The sequence below is a fragment of the Crassostrea angulata genome, chromosome 6 (genome assembly GCF_025612915.1).
Source record: "Crassostrea angulata isolate pt1a10 chromosome 6, ASM2561291v2, whole genome shotgun sequence".
Taxonomy (NCBI): Eukaryota; Metazoa; Mollusca; class Bivalvia; order Ostreida; family Ostreidae; genus Magallana; species Magallana angulata.
Window position 1 is genome coordinate 16,119,149 of NC_069116.1, and position 12,786 is coordinate 16,131,934.

A 12,786-nucleotide genomic window follows, 5' to 3' on the forward strand; every position below is an offset into this window, starting at 1 on the left:
TTTTCAAAGTTTAAAAATTTAAATTCACCTTTGCAAGAAAAATTACTATTCTATAAAACAAGTCTATATATATTTGTGACTCTTTGCATTTAAAACTAAAAAGACAAAATTGTAACACCATTTTGTCTTTAGAATACTAGCAACATTGCCCATTTATATGATGCCTTATTCAGTTAAATCAGTGTCACAATCGATATTATACATCAATGAAATTAAAGTCACAGTAGAGACAAGAGCTTCCACTCCATTCCACATTGAAGATATAGTGAGAAGTCGAGTATAAGTATATTATTGTGGAACACCCTCCTCCGATATTTTCCTGTAAAAGTTCTTGAAATGTCATATAATGAAAGTGTGTTCTATACCATGCATTTTAGGAGGATGGCGGATTTAAGGGGGGGGGGCGTGGAGGGCGCACGCCCCCCCCCTAAAATTTTCAAAGTATGCATGACTGTAGATGATTTGATAAATTTTACAACGAAAAGTTCCCTCTTTTACGAGTGTGTACTTTAACTCCTTTTCATACGTGTTTACCACTACATTTACTGCTTATTAGTAATGGAAATTAAAGATAAAAATGAAAATGAGAATATGATATAGGGCCTGTCATTTTTTGTTAATAGCGAGCGCAGCAAGGCGGCGCGAAGCGCCGCTCGCGTAGCGAGCTCCATAGACAACGTGTACGAACGGAGGAAATTCGAGTTGAAATCTGCACATTGTTCAAAGAAAATTTTATGAGGCCACGTGAAAACATTCTACTATCCCAGTGATCCTTTGCGGTGCATAGCAACGTGGTGGAACAGAAAGTGTTTCTACGGAAAATTCTTACCTCTACATCGCATACATCATTTTCATTTAACAATAAAAAAAATCCTTCTAAAAACATTACAGAAAACAACACATAAGCTTACGTAAAAAAACTGAACTTTTGCTGACATATGACGTCATTTCCTTCTCCGAATTTGTCCGACAATTTACGAAAACTGTCAAGCGCAAAAGAATATGTTAACTATGACGTCACAAAGATCTCGCGTTTTAATTTCCCGCGATACATTTAGAGGTGGATCAAGCATATTATGTAGGAAGTACTCAGTATCAGTGTTAACGGTGACTCTTTGGCTGATTAGTTTTGTTTTGATGATTTTTGTTTTGCTTAGTAAATACACATGCAAGTTCCATGCTAAATTTATTGTCATATTGATCCAATCATATATGCATACGTTAGTTAGGTGACAAAAAATTATTAAGAAAGAAAAGTCTAATCATTATTAGATCTACGTGCAGCCACGTCATTTTGTAATGAATAGATAAATGAAAAGAATTAAACTGTTAAAATATCTACCGGTACATGTATTTGTTATATAGTTGCATATGTGGTCAAATAATATTGGATATCACACACTAAGAAAGGGGTGAGGGCACATGTCTACAACGCTTATATAGCGTACAAAAATTAAAAAGATTTAAAACAAAATTAATGTCACTGAGGAAAATAATTAAAACACGGGTTACAACAAGGAACAAAATGAGAAATAACAAACAAAATTTAATTTTACTGATTTTAATGATCATTATTAAAAGGTAAAGAAAAGATAAAACATAATTGTATCTACATTAAAAAAAACGGCGTTGTGTTTATCAAAATATTTTAATACAATGTAAGTCTGTTTAACATTTTATTAATGCTCAGTGGTAGTTTGTTTAAGTGTATAAGACTAGGAAGGGGCCATTGGAATAAAAGTTTGATAATTTCGGGTTCCTTGCGGTGGTAAAAGTTTTCGAGACAGAGCCAAAGTTTTTTGGTTAGGGCAAGTCCACGGGTTGCATTTAACAATGATGACAGATGTGTGGTTCCTTCTGCGCTCGCCCCAACGGTCACACCGTAAAACATATTACTACGGCCAGGACACCACGGGTCAACTTATGGCACCTCCATCCCCGTTTTTCATATTCTCCGCAAAACGTCAGGAAAAATCTAAATAAATTACTCTGATAACTGGCATTCTCTGAATTTGTTTTTATGTAGTCAGTTTTATGTAATGTTATTTTATATAAGAGTTATTATTTTGATGAACTTTTATTTTTACTGGCATTGTCTTTAAAATGTGATTATAGCGAGCGCAGCTCGCCGGCGCGCAGCGCCGGCTAGCGAAGCGAGCTCTAAGAACCAGTGTGCGCGGGAAAAAGAACGAGCTAAACCTTCAGTTCATCAAACAAAATTTTTTGTCTACGTCCCATAATGCTCTCTAATGTTTACACCTGTGGTGCTATGCCAAAAATGGCCGACTTTTAACTCGTAATTTACGGTGACTTAAAGTTTGAAGACAAGTTTTGAGTACCGCATATGCTTTGGCGAGACTCAAAAGATTTGTTACATGCTTCCATTCCTTCGTATTGAGTCGAGAAACGTAAACAAAGACGAACAAAGTCATGGATGACGTCACAGTGCACTCGCGCTTTTTTTCCCGGGAAAAATTTAGAGGTGGATCAAACATCTGTAATGAGTGTACTGGCTATTTCAGTATAATTTAATTCTGGTTGTAACGCGGCATTTGATTGGATAGAAAAATTTAGTTAAATTTGTATAACCTGGTTTGCACGTCACAAGACACGTCACAATGCACCAACGTACTAATTCACTTGACGTTACGTTTGAATTTTGAACAGATTTATATCATTTTTAAAAGTAAAACGGACTCAATTTGTACAGCAAATTCCAGAAAATTAAATTATATATATATATACTAGCAAGGGCCATACTTTACTGTCATATCGATCCATTTTTAAAGTAATTGTGCATGCATGTACCGTGCAGTAGGCAGGTAAGTATATGAGTAGTGAGGAAATAAACAATAGGACATTTTGAACTAAATAAAAAGGAATAAAATGAAAAAATAAACAGGTAAAAAAATTATGTAGATATTGCATATAGTCATACCATTATATAAAAGTGGGAAATTACACACCTACAAACAGGTACCGGGCTCTCTCTCTCTCTCTCTCTCTCTCTCTCTCTCTCTCTGGGTAGGGGGTTGCGCTGTATATATCATAACCATTAAAATTAGTACATTTGGCATACTTATTGTAGAGCAATACTCTCTCAAAAAATCTTTGACGTTCTTTGATACCTAAATAAAACTATAAGTTGACAATGATGCAAGGTACAGTGTGTGTAATTCTTGCTGCGCTCGCCAGAACGGTAGCACCGTAAAACATATTATTTAAGAATCAAAATGCATTTTGTTTTAATTTTTTTTAAAAGATTAATTCGTTTAATAGAATATTCGCTGGTAAAATACAATATTAATAGTACTATAAAACATTTCCATCATAGTATATGTACACAACATGTGCATCGGAGCTTCAGTCAATACAGATCTATGTACTGAACAATGTTATAGCAGTCTGAAGATTGTGGACCGGTTGACACGAGTGACGAAAGTTGAATCCTGATGTAATAGATGATAACAAAGAATTGGAAAGTTTGTGGCTTATACTCGTCATGATTTTTCCCTTCTCTTTCCCAGGTATTGTCAATTGATTTATCTTTGCATTTCCTATTCAGCTTAATCATGAAGTGTGTTACATTAGAATCTGTGAACTAATGGCGTGATTTAAAATATTTCAATAGATCTGCTTCCTACAATTACTGTTCAATGATGCATTTCATTGTGAATTTATATCAATGTAGTGAACATTGGACTGTTGATGTAATGTCGACTACACATTTAATGGAAATTGCATTATATGTGCACTTGAAGTCATGCAAAATTCACGTTTTAAGAGCACAAATTTGGTCGATCAAAGATGAATCAAATAATAAATTTTTTTCTCAGTTTCAATATCAATTATAAAACCCGATGCGAGTGGGAAAAGTACGAAAGGTTTACATTACATCTCCTTACAAACTTACAGATTTCACAAATAAATCTAGTAAAAAATTGTAATTATTTATAATTACTTTGTTAAAAACTTGTGTGTCTATCAAAATGATTTTTTTTTAAGGTCTTCCGTTGGAAACGGAAGACCTTTCTATTATTGTGCGGGTTAAGATTTTTCTTATTTTTCTTTTTTTTTTTTGTTTCCTAGACGCGAACTTTGAGGCTTCATATCTTGCTCATTTCTGAACGGTTTTTGCTCAAATTTGCAGGGCTAATGTACTTTACAAAACACTATCTTAAGCAATTCATAAAATTTAGAATTCCCTTTTCGTTAAAGAGTTATTCCCCTTTTAAATTTTTTTAGGGCCTTTTGTTTCCAGACAAAGGCTCCGAGACTATGATAGCAGGGAATGGGAATCCAACGAATTTGAATAGCAGAGACATTGTAGTGGTGCACATCGGTTTTTGTTTTTCGATTACTTTCCTTATTTAGAAAAAGGTAGGGGGTCAAAAAACAGGATTCAAAAAATTGCAAAAATTTAGACATATTTTCCTTTATATCTTTTAAACGAAAAATAATTTGTTAAAAGATGTAGAATAAAAGTTGTGCAGAATACCAAGGGCTTTTATTTGACACCAATAAAAAAGGGCTGGACCCTTAAATTAAGGGCCTATAGCCCCTAAAAGTGTTTGCTTTATAACTCAAAAACGGTTAGGATTTTGATATGGTTGTCGCTGGAAAAGTTGTTTGTTGGGATCTCGTAAAGGTCGTAACAATATTATTTTGTAAGTGATTTGTGTAGTATGAGTGTAAAAAGCTTTACATGTTGACATGTACCTGTTTTCATTGACAAGTAAACGAAAGTCTTTGTGCGTACAACTGGCATAAAGTTGCCGCAGAAAGTATGCTGGTTTATACAGGAGGCAATAATTACTAGAATATTTTTTTTGTTGTTGGAGTACATGCCTTTTTTTTTTAGGAGTTTAAGTCATTGTTGCTAAGTTCTTATAGTGCACAATCATTAAAAACGGCAATTGGAAAACAAAACATTCTTTTTCTTTTCTAGTAAACCACAAAATATGGAATTAAAAAACTCTATGCATTACATTTTATTTATGAACTCCATGCATTTAAAATCTACCTTGAATCAGAGCTGTGTGTATGTGTACCATTACGTAAGTTCTCCCTCGCCCGCGGCCGAGAATATCGGTCACCATGCTCGCGGCTGGACTACCTAGCGTTCAGCGGTTATCTAATACACGAGAGCTGTGTCTCTCATATACATGTATGAGTTTATTTAGCCGCGAACTCAAGAATTGGTTTCGTTTTGATTACACATAATTTTTGATGGATTAAACGATTGGGTGTCAATTAAGAAATCGTTCAGTTAATTAATAAAAGCAATGTCATTCTCAATCTAAAGCAATAATAGACACAGATCAATTATGGGTTTTAAGTTTAAAATAAATAACTTCTATTTGATAGAGTATGTTCATTATACTGCAAACTTTTCAAATCTTCCTGGGTTCTGTGCGTTGTACATGTACCTTTACGTAATATATCCTTCGCCCACGGCCGATGAGATCAGCCACGGCTGCACTACCTAGCGGTAATTAAGCGGTTATTTAATAGACAAGATTCTCACACCGCGACGCACACTTACATGCATATGAACGTGTTTGAGTTAATATAGCCGTGAAAACGGGAACTCCATCTTGTATTTATTCAATTGAACATTTGAGTGTAAATGAATATTAATGAGCGATATTACTCCAAATCGTACACATCGTAAGACATAAATTAATGGTTAGTTAAATTTGTTAATGTAAAATATTTTAAACACTGTACAAATAATGTTTTAAATCCCCCCCCCCCCCCACACACACACACAAATAGTAAAGCTTTAAATGGTGATCGTCCCTCGCACATGGCTGAGGAGAACCGGCGCGAGTGGACAAGTAATCCGCGGTCGGTTCGTGTTCTTCTACATGTACCTTATCACGCGTTCATGTTTCATATTTTGCACGGACACAACTACATTTTATTATGTTTTCAACTAGTATATTCGTTTAGGATGAAAAGAAAGATGAAAAGATAAATTCATTAAACTTGTACAGTTGATTAAGCATTGATTTATAGATAGCGTACAAGGTAGTTTAAAAATCAAATTATAATCAAAGTTCCATGTAACATGTTTGCGGTAGGTGCTAGCACGATAAAAAAAAATGTCCTGAATTGAGGCATTCGATGATTTTTTTTTAAAAAATTTTCACATGAATTTTATACAACTTTAGATTAGATTCTATCGGTCACATATGAATCCCTTCTGTAGTTTTTCTACATGTCGTTCGTTTCTTTGTAGAAGCGAACTCATTGCTGCCCCCCCCCCCCCTCCCGTCCCGCTGACAGGAGTTCGCGCTGGATTTTTTTAATTGTCAAGATCTATCGAAAATCATTTTTGGTGGCTTCTTTTCATGTGTAACATTTTGTTTCACTTTCCTACCCGTTTGTTTATTCGGTCAGTCTGTGTAAATTCAATCGCCACGTGCGACCGAGAATCTTGTGTCGCTTCAGCGCACACAGGTCGGAACATATATAGCCCCAGGTCATCAATTGTTATATAATTGAGTAACAGTTGACATTGTGCTTTTACATAAAATAATAAATAATAAAATCATCCAGAAAAAAAGTTACCGTAACTCAATAGTCAATACCAAAAATAAAATCCGTATGATTGCAAACTGAAATCGGTTTTTCAGTATTCGGCGGGATTTGATTTTTCTGCTAACATTAGTATTTTTATTGGTTTCAGAGATTACGATGTAAAAACACAAACAGTAAATACACCTGATATTATTTACATTGATAATGTTGAAAAATATTTAAAATCAAATTAGTCACATTCGTAAGATAAAAATGTTCTACGAACAACCGATTATTTTTTCCTATGTCGTATCATTCGTAAATAAGTATGTTCTGTACATATATATACATGTACCTCAGAAAAAAATCAAATGATTACACAAAAAAGAAAGTTGTAATTAGTATTTCGGAATTTTTTTCTGAAAGTGATTTCACATTGTATTGAAAAGAACAAGAAATAAAAATGATTTAATTTTTTGACTCAATATTCGTATATATTACCGGCGCTTCGTACATGTGTAACGGCGTACAGTGTATAGATTATTATAATCTGTTCGAATTAAATACCATGCGTAAAGATTCCCAAAATAATTTCTAGTAATTGCATGACTGTGTACATTGTAGGCAAATCCCTGTGTGTTAATTACTTCTAATACTCTTTGTTTTCCGTTAACAGTGGTTTAAATAATTTTCAGATAATTAATAAATTTTTTGTAATTTAAATTGTATGCTTCATCAAATACTGATTCCGATTACCTTGAAGTCATTAATTTTCCATTGGCTATTGACGAAAAAAAAAGAGACGCTTGACAATCCAATGAAAACAAATACACAGAGTTTGATTGACAGGTTCAGCCAGGTGCAGAAGACACCCGATGTCCGAGGTTATGTGTCCTGCTTGTACACAGTCAAATGGTCTCAGTAAGAGTTATCGATGTAAATAAATAAAAAAATATATATGCTTATAAAAACATGATCGTTTAAGTTACAGCGAAGTACATTGAAGCGTTTTTAGGGGTTTACTCCAGAAAAGTTTATACCTAATGTTTTGACTGACCTTTGTCCAATCAGATCGTAGCTGGGCGGAGTTAAGACATTGCCGCTCGTGACTTGAATGAGAGAAAGAAAAGAGAGAGATTATAAGTGGTGCCGATAAAGGAATAATCATTAGTTATAAACTTGCAAACAAATTAATTAAAGTCTGTATATAAAAATTACATGTATATCCTATATTGTATAACTTTAAAGCGTTTTAAAAACGATTGTGAAAATTTCTTCGGCCGCGCGCCGTCGACAACATGCACATGGATAAGAATGACGTAGCTTATATCCAACTAAATTTCCGAGCATGGAGTCCGAGAATACGGACATTAAATATTTTGAAATGCGAACGAATGATCACTTATGAACATGATGAATTTAGATGTAGTGTAAAGGAAAGGCAACGAAGGCGGATGCTTAGTGGAAAAGTAAAACGTCTAAGGTAAAGAATGTTTCACACTGAGTAACCATGAAGAAAGTTTTTAAACAAAGTAAATTTACAACCTATGTTTAATTCCAGAAAGATTCGTCAAACTTTGATTTGATTATTAACGGTAACACTTGTAATAAAAACAGTTTCTTAAATATTCGTACAGTCTTCGATGTTTGACATTACCTTATCCTATTACTGATGTATATCTAGATATCGTTGTTCCCTGGTTAAAGAATTTCAAAACACTTCAAAGTTTCATAAATTTATAAGATATACTATACTATGTCCCGAGTTTTTTCTTCCACCACTTTTTGCTTGATATATTCCATATATGATTCAATAATAGTAAATACCTTAGTGCTCAAACTACGTTCATCCACTTACATTTATATGAAAAATGTCCAGATTATGTGTTGAAACGCCCCCTCTACCGCTTCAGGTTTCAATACACATCCCAATATTGAAAGTCTAAGGGGATTTTGCATTGCATCAGCCATTGATAAGCCCGGATGATAACGTTAAAAAATTGCGCGAGGTATCCCGATTACTTCCGAATGAAGAAAAGATGTAAACATTTCCCATTATAAATATCCGTAAGAAAATTGTTTTCGTTCCTGTGAAATTTTATGAGTGAAAATTGTTCAATAAAGATATCTTGATATATTCCCTTTCATCAATTTCAGTTGTGTTTCTTTCACAGGTATGTGTATTTTTATTAAAAATCATCAAAAATTGATGGAAACAATAACTTGGGACATACTATAGACCGTGATTTTTCACTTTATACGATAACTATTGTTGATAGATAGTTCACTCATCTGCGTCATCTATAATTTACTCCATTAACCAGTTAACTCTCTCTCTCTCTCTCTCTCTCTCTCTCTCTCTCTCTCTCTCTCTCAAATTAAGTCACGACCAGTATTGTCTCAACTCCGCCTTCTACAATCTGAATGGACAAAAGTCAGTCAAAACACTACGTAACAACTTTTCTGGAGGAAATGCCTATTAAAAGCTTAATCATTTCTTGTAGAATTTTTTTCATTAAAATATCTACATGTACAAAAGAGTTTTGCCAATCACAAACAGTTTAAAGTAATGTAAAACACGGGCGCCATTTTGAAACAATTAAATTGTCAGAGAGTTCCAAATGAAATCTGATGAATGTTTCACGCGGTTCTAGTACGCTTTGCCCGAAACGATTTACACGCTTTGCCCGAAACAGTAAACGGTTTACACGAAACGCTTCACAATCACACGAAACGCTAAACGGTCTACACGAAACGTTTGTCGCACGTAAGTCGCACGTTTTTGGTGTAGTAGTACGTTTCAGGGTCTGTAAATTTTGTCATCACGCAACAATTCTAAACTTGAACATAGTTTTAAAAAATTTAGAAATATTTTTAAATAAAGAAGTTATCCTACAGAAAAGGTTACGTGTTTTGTAGGCGGGTTCGGTTTTTAAATCAAAGTACTGATGTACTGACGGGAGTTGATTTTATCGAATATTATTTATTTTAAAATCAACGATATGCTAGTTTGCTTGGCAAGTAGTTTGTAATCTACATTTAAATTATGCACATTTTTATAATATGATTTCTCTGACTTTTCCGACAAGAATTTCGAGAAAACCTCTAATGAATCATGTTGTGTTATATTTTGACATAGAATTGATTTCATCAAACTGTGTTTTGGTATTCCAAATATTTCAAAAATTGTATGGATCCAACCAATAATGAACTCTAGACTCGTTCAACCAGATCTTCGGCTGTCTCCGTTAATGAGATACCAGGTCACGTGATAGCTTGATGATGCGACCTCTAAATATAGACTGACTCTCTACTTGCCGGAGATGTAAGGAGACAGCCGATGGTTGAACGAAACTATATATTGAACTCTGGCGTAGGAATACACACGACTACAAAAAACTTCTAATTGTTCGTACCATTAAAAATCTGACTATTTCCAAGGTTTTTATAAATAAGTTTCCTTTAAAAAATGCTTCAGCGTATATAACATCGAATTTATCGATTATTTTCAAGAACAAAGTCTTGTCAGCGGCGATGATTTGTGCTTAGGTGCAAACACAGTTTCAGTTTCGGTTTGCTAGAGTAACTGCATAGGAGAGATGATTAAAATCAACTCCCCAAAAACACAATTCCTGACATGAATCATGAGTACATGTAACAATGCTTGCTACCCTCTGAAAATTTAACTCCCCATTAAACATCTCATTTTTAAAAAAATGTTTGAAACGATTACATAAACTGTGTTCGACAGATAGTTTTCCTTAAACATTTTCTTTCTTTCTTTTTCAAAACACGTTTTATATACAGGCTTTCAATCACAATACATTTTTATAACAAAAGCAGAACTGAAAGTTTAGTCATTATAATTTATTGACACCATATCACATACATTTTCAACTCGCAGCAACAACGGAAGACCTACTCGTGGCTTTGCCACGAGCTCTGCTCTAGTTTTTTTACCAATTGGATCCAGTCCAAAAAATCATTAAAACTGTTGGAAAAGAATATTATTTGGTTAGATAAAAAATATAAGATTTGTACGGGGACGTATGTAGCAATGTAACTAGCTAATACATGTATAATGTATGTTCCTGCAAGAGATTTTCCGTAGTCTTATCGTTTTTGGTTCATCATTTACACAGCGACATTCCGAGTTCCGGTGACACATCTACACATGCAAGTTGGGAGAGTCTATAAGCCCGTGACCTCAATAGCAGCAAGCCCGTGAACTCGATTGTAAACACACGTTTTGAATACGTAAGCCGTTTTTGTGTATTTCTTCTATGAATGCTTTAAACTAACATTCTTTCCGTAAAAATAATGTGTTTATGTAGCTTCTTGTTTATATTACAAATGAAAGTATAAAATTAAGTTTGCCCCTGACTTTAAAACTGTAAAAAGTACTTGTATCAAGTGACTATAAAATACGAAATATGAGGCCCGTGAACTCATCGACACTCTATATAGTACAAGATATGAGGCCCATGAACTCATCGACACTTTATATAAGATATGACTATAAGGCCCGTGAACTCAGTTACACTCTATATTAAACTAGATACTAGGCCCATAAACTCATTGACACCCTATATAGTATAAAATATGAGACCCGTGAACTCATCGACACTCTATATAGTACAAGATATGAGGCCCGTGAACTCATCGACACGCTATATTATACTAGATATGAGGCTCGTGAACTCATCGACACTCTATATTATACAAGATATGAAGCCCGTGAACTCATCGACACTCTATATTATACTACATATTAGGCCCGTGAACTCATCAACACTCTAGATTATACTAGATATGAGGCCCATGAACTCATCGACACTCTATATTGTACTAGATATGAGGCCCGTGTACTCAGTAACACTCTATATAATACAAGATATAAGGCCTGTGAACTTATTGAAACTCTATATTATACTAGATATGAGGCTCGTGAACTCATCGACACTCTATATTATACTAGATATGAGGCTCGTGAACTCATCTACACTCTATATTATGCCAGATATGAGGCTCGTGAACTCATCGACACTCTATAAAGTACAAGATATGAGGCTCGTGAACTCATCGACACCCTATATTATACAAGATATGAGGCCCGTGAACTCATCGACACTCTATAAAGTACAAGATATGAGGCCCGTGAACTCATCGACACACTATATTATACCAGATATGAGGTCTGTGAACTCAGTAACACTCTATATTATACTACATATGAGGCCCGTGACTCATCAACACTCTGTATTTTACAAGATATGAGGCCTGTGAACTCATCGACACTCTATATTATACAAGATATGAAGCCTGTGAACTCATCGACACTCTATTAAGTACAAGATATGAGGCCCGTGAACTCATTGACAATCTATATTAAACAAGATATGAAGCCCGTGAACTCATCGACACTCTATAAAGTACAAGATATGAGGCCCTTGAACTCATCGACACTCTATATTATACTAGATATGAGGCCCGTGAACTCATCGACACTCTAGATTTTACTAGATATGAGGCCTTTGAACTCATCGACACTCTATATAGTACAAGATATGAGGCCCGTGAACTCATCGACACCCTATATTGTACCAGATATGAGGCCCGTGAACTCATCCCAACCCCATATATTACAAGATATGAGGCCCGTGAACTCATTGACAATCTACATTATACAAGATATGAAGCCCGTGAACTCATCGACACTCTATAAAGTACAAGATATTAGGCCCTTGAACTCATCGACACTCTATATTATACTAGATATGAGGCCCGTGAACTCATCCACACCCTTTATAGTACAAGATATAAGGCCCGTGAACTCATCCCCACCCTATATAGTACAAGATATGAGGCCCGTGAACTCATCGACACCCTATATTATGCCAGATATGAGGCCCGTGAACTCATCGACACTCTATATTATACTAGATATGAAGCCCGTGAACTCATCCACACCCTATATAGTACAAGATATAAGGCCCGTGAACTCATCCCCACCCTATATAGTACAAGATATGAGGCCCGTGAACTCATCGACACCCTATATTATGCCAGATATGAGGCCCGTGAACTCATCGACACCCTATTTTGTACCAGATATGAGGCCCGTGAACTCATCCCCACCCTATATAGTACAAGATATGTGGCCCGTGACCTCCTCGACACCCTATATTATACAAGATATGGGGCCCGTGAAGTCATCGACACTCTATATTATACTAGATATGAAGCCCGTGAACTCATCGA

The 12,786-nt window shown here is 35.0% G+C and overlaps 1 protein-coding gene across 2 annotated transcripts in view; it reads left to right on the forward strand.

The window, feature by feature from the left end:
* The first annotated feature begins 3,421 nt into the window (after window positions 1-3,421).
* The window catches only part of LOC128188834 (putative transporter SVOPL), a 33,601-nt gene continuing 24,236 nt past the window's right edge, over window positions 3,422-12,786 (forward strand). Inside the window, exon 1 of one of the 2 annotated variants that reach the window (XM_052860117.1) lies at window positions 3,422-3,527. The gene's annotated coding sequence lies outside the window, so the exon portion shown is untranslated. Of the gene's footprint in view, window positions 3,528-10,674; window positions 10,706-12,786 lie in introns of those variants that run through there. The other variant, XM_052860116.1, reaches the window with a different exon arrangement.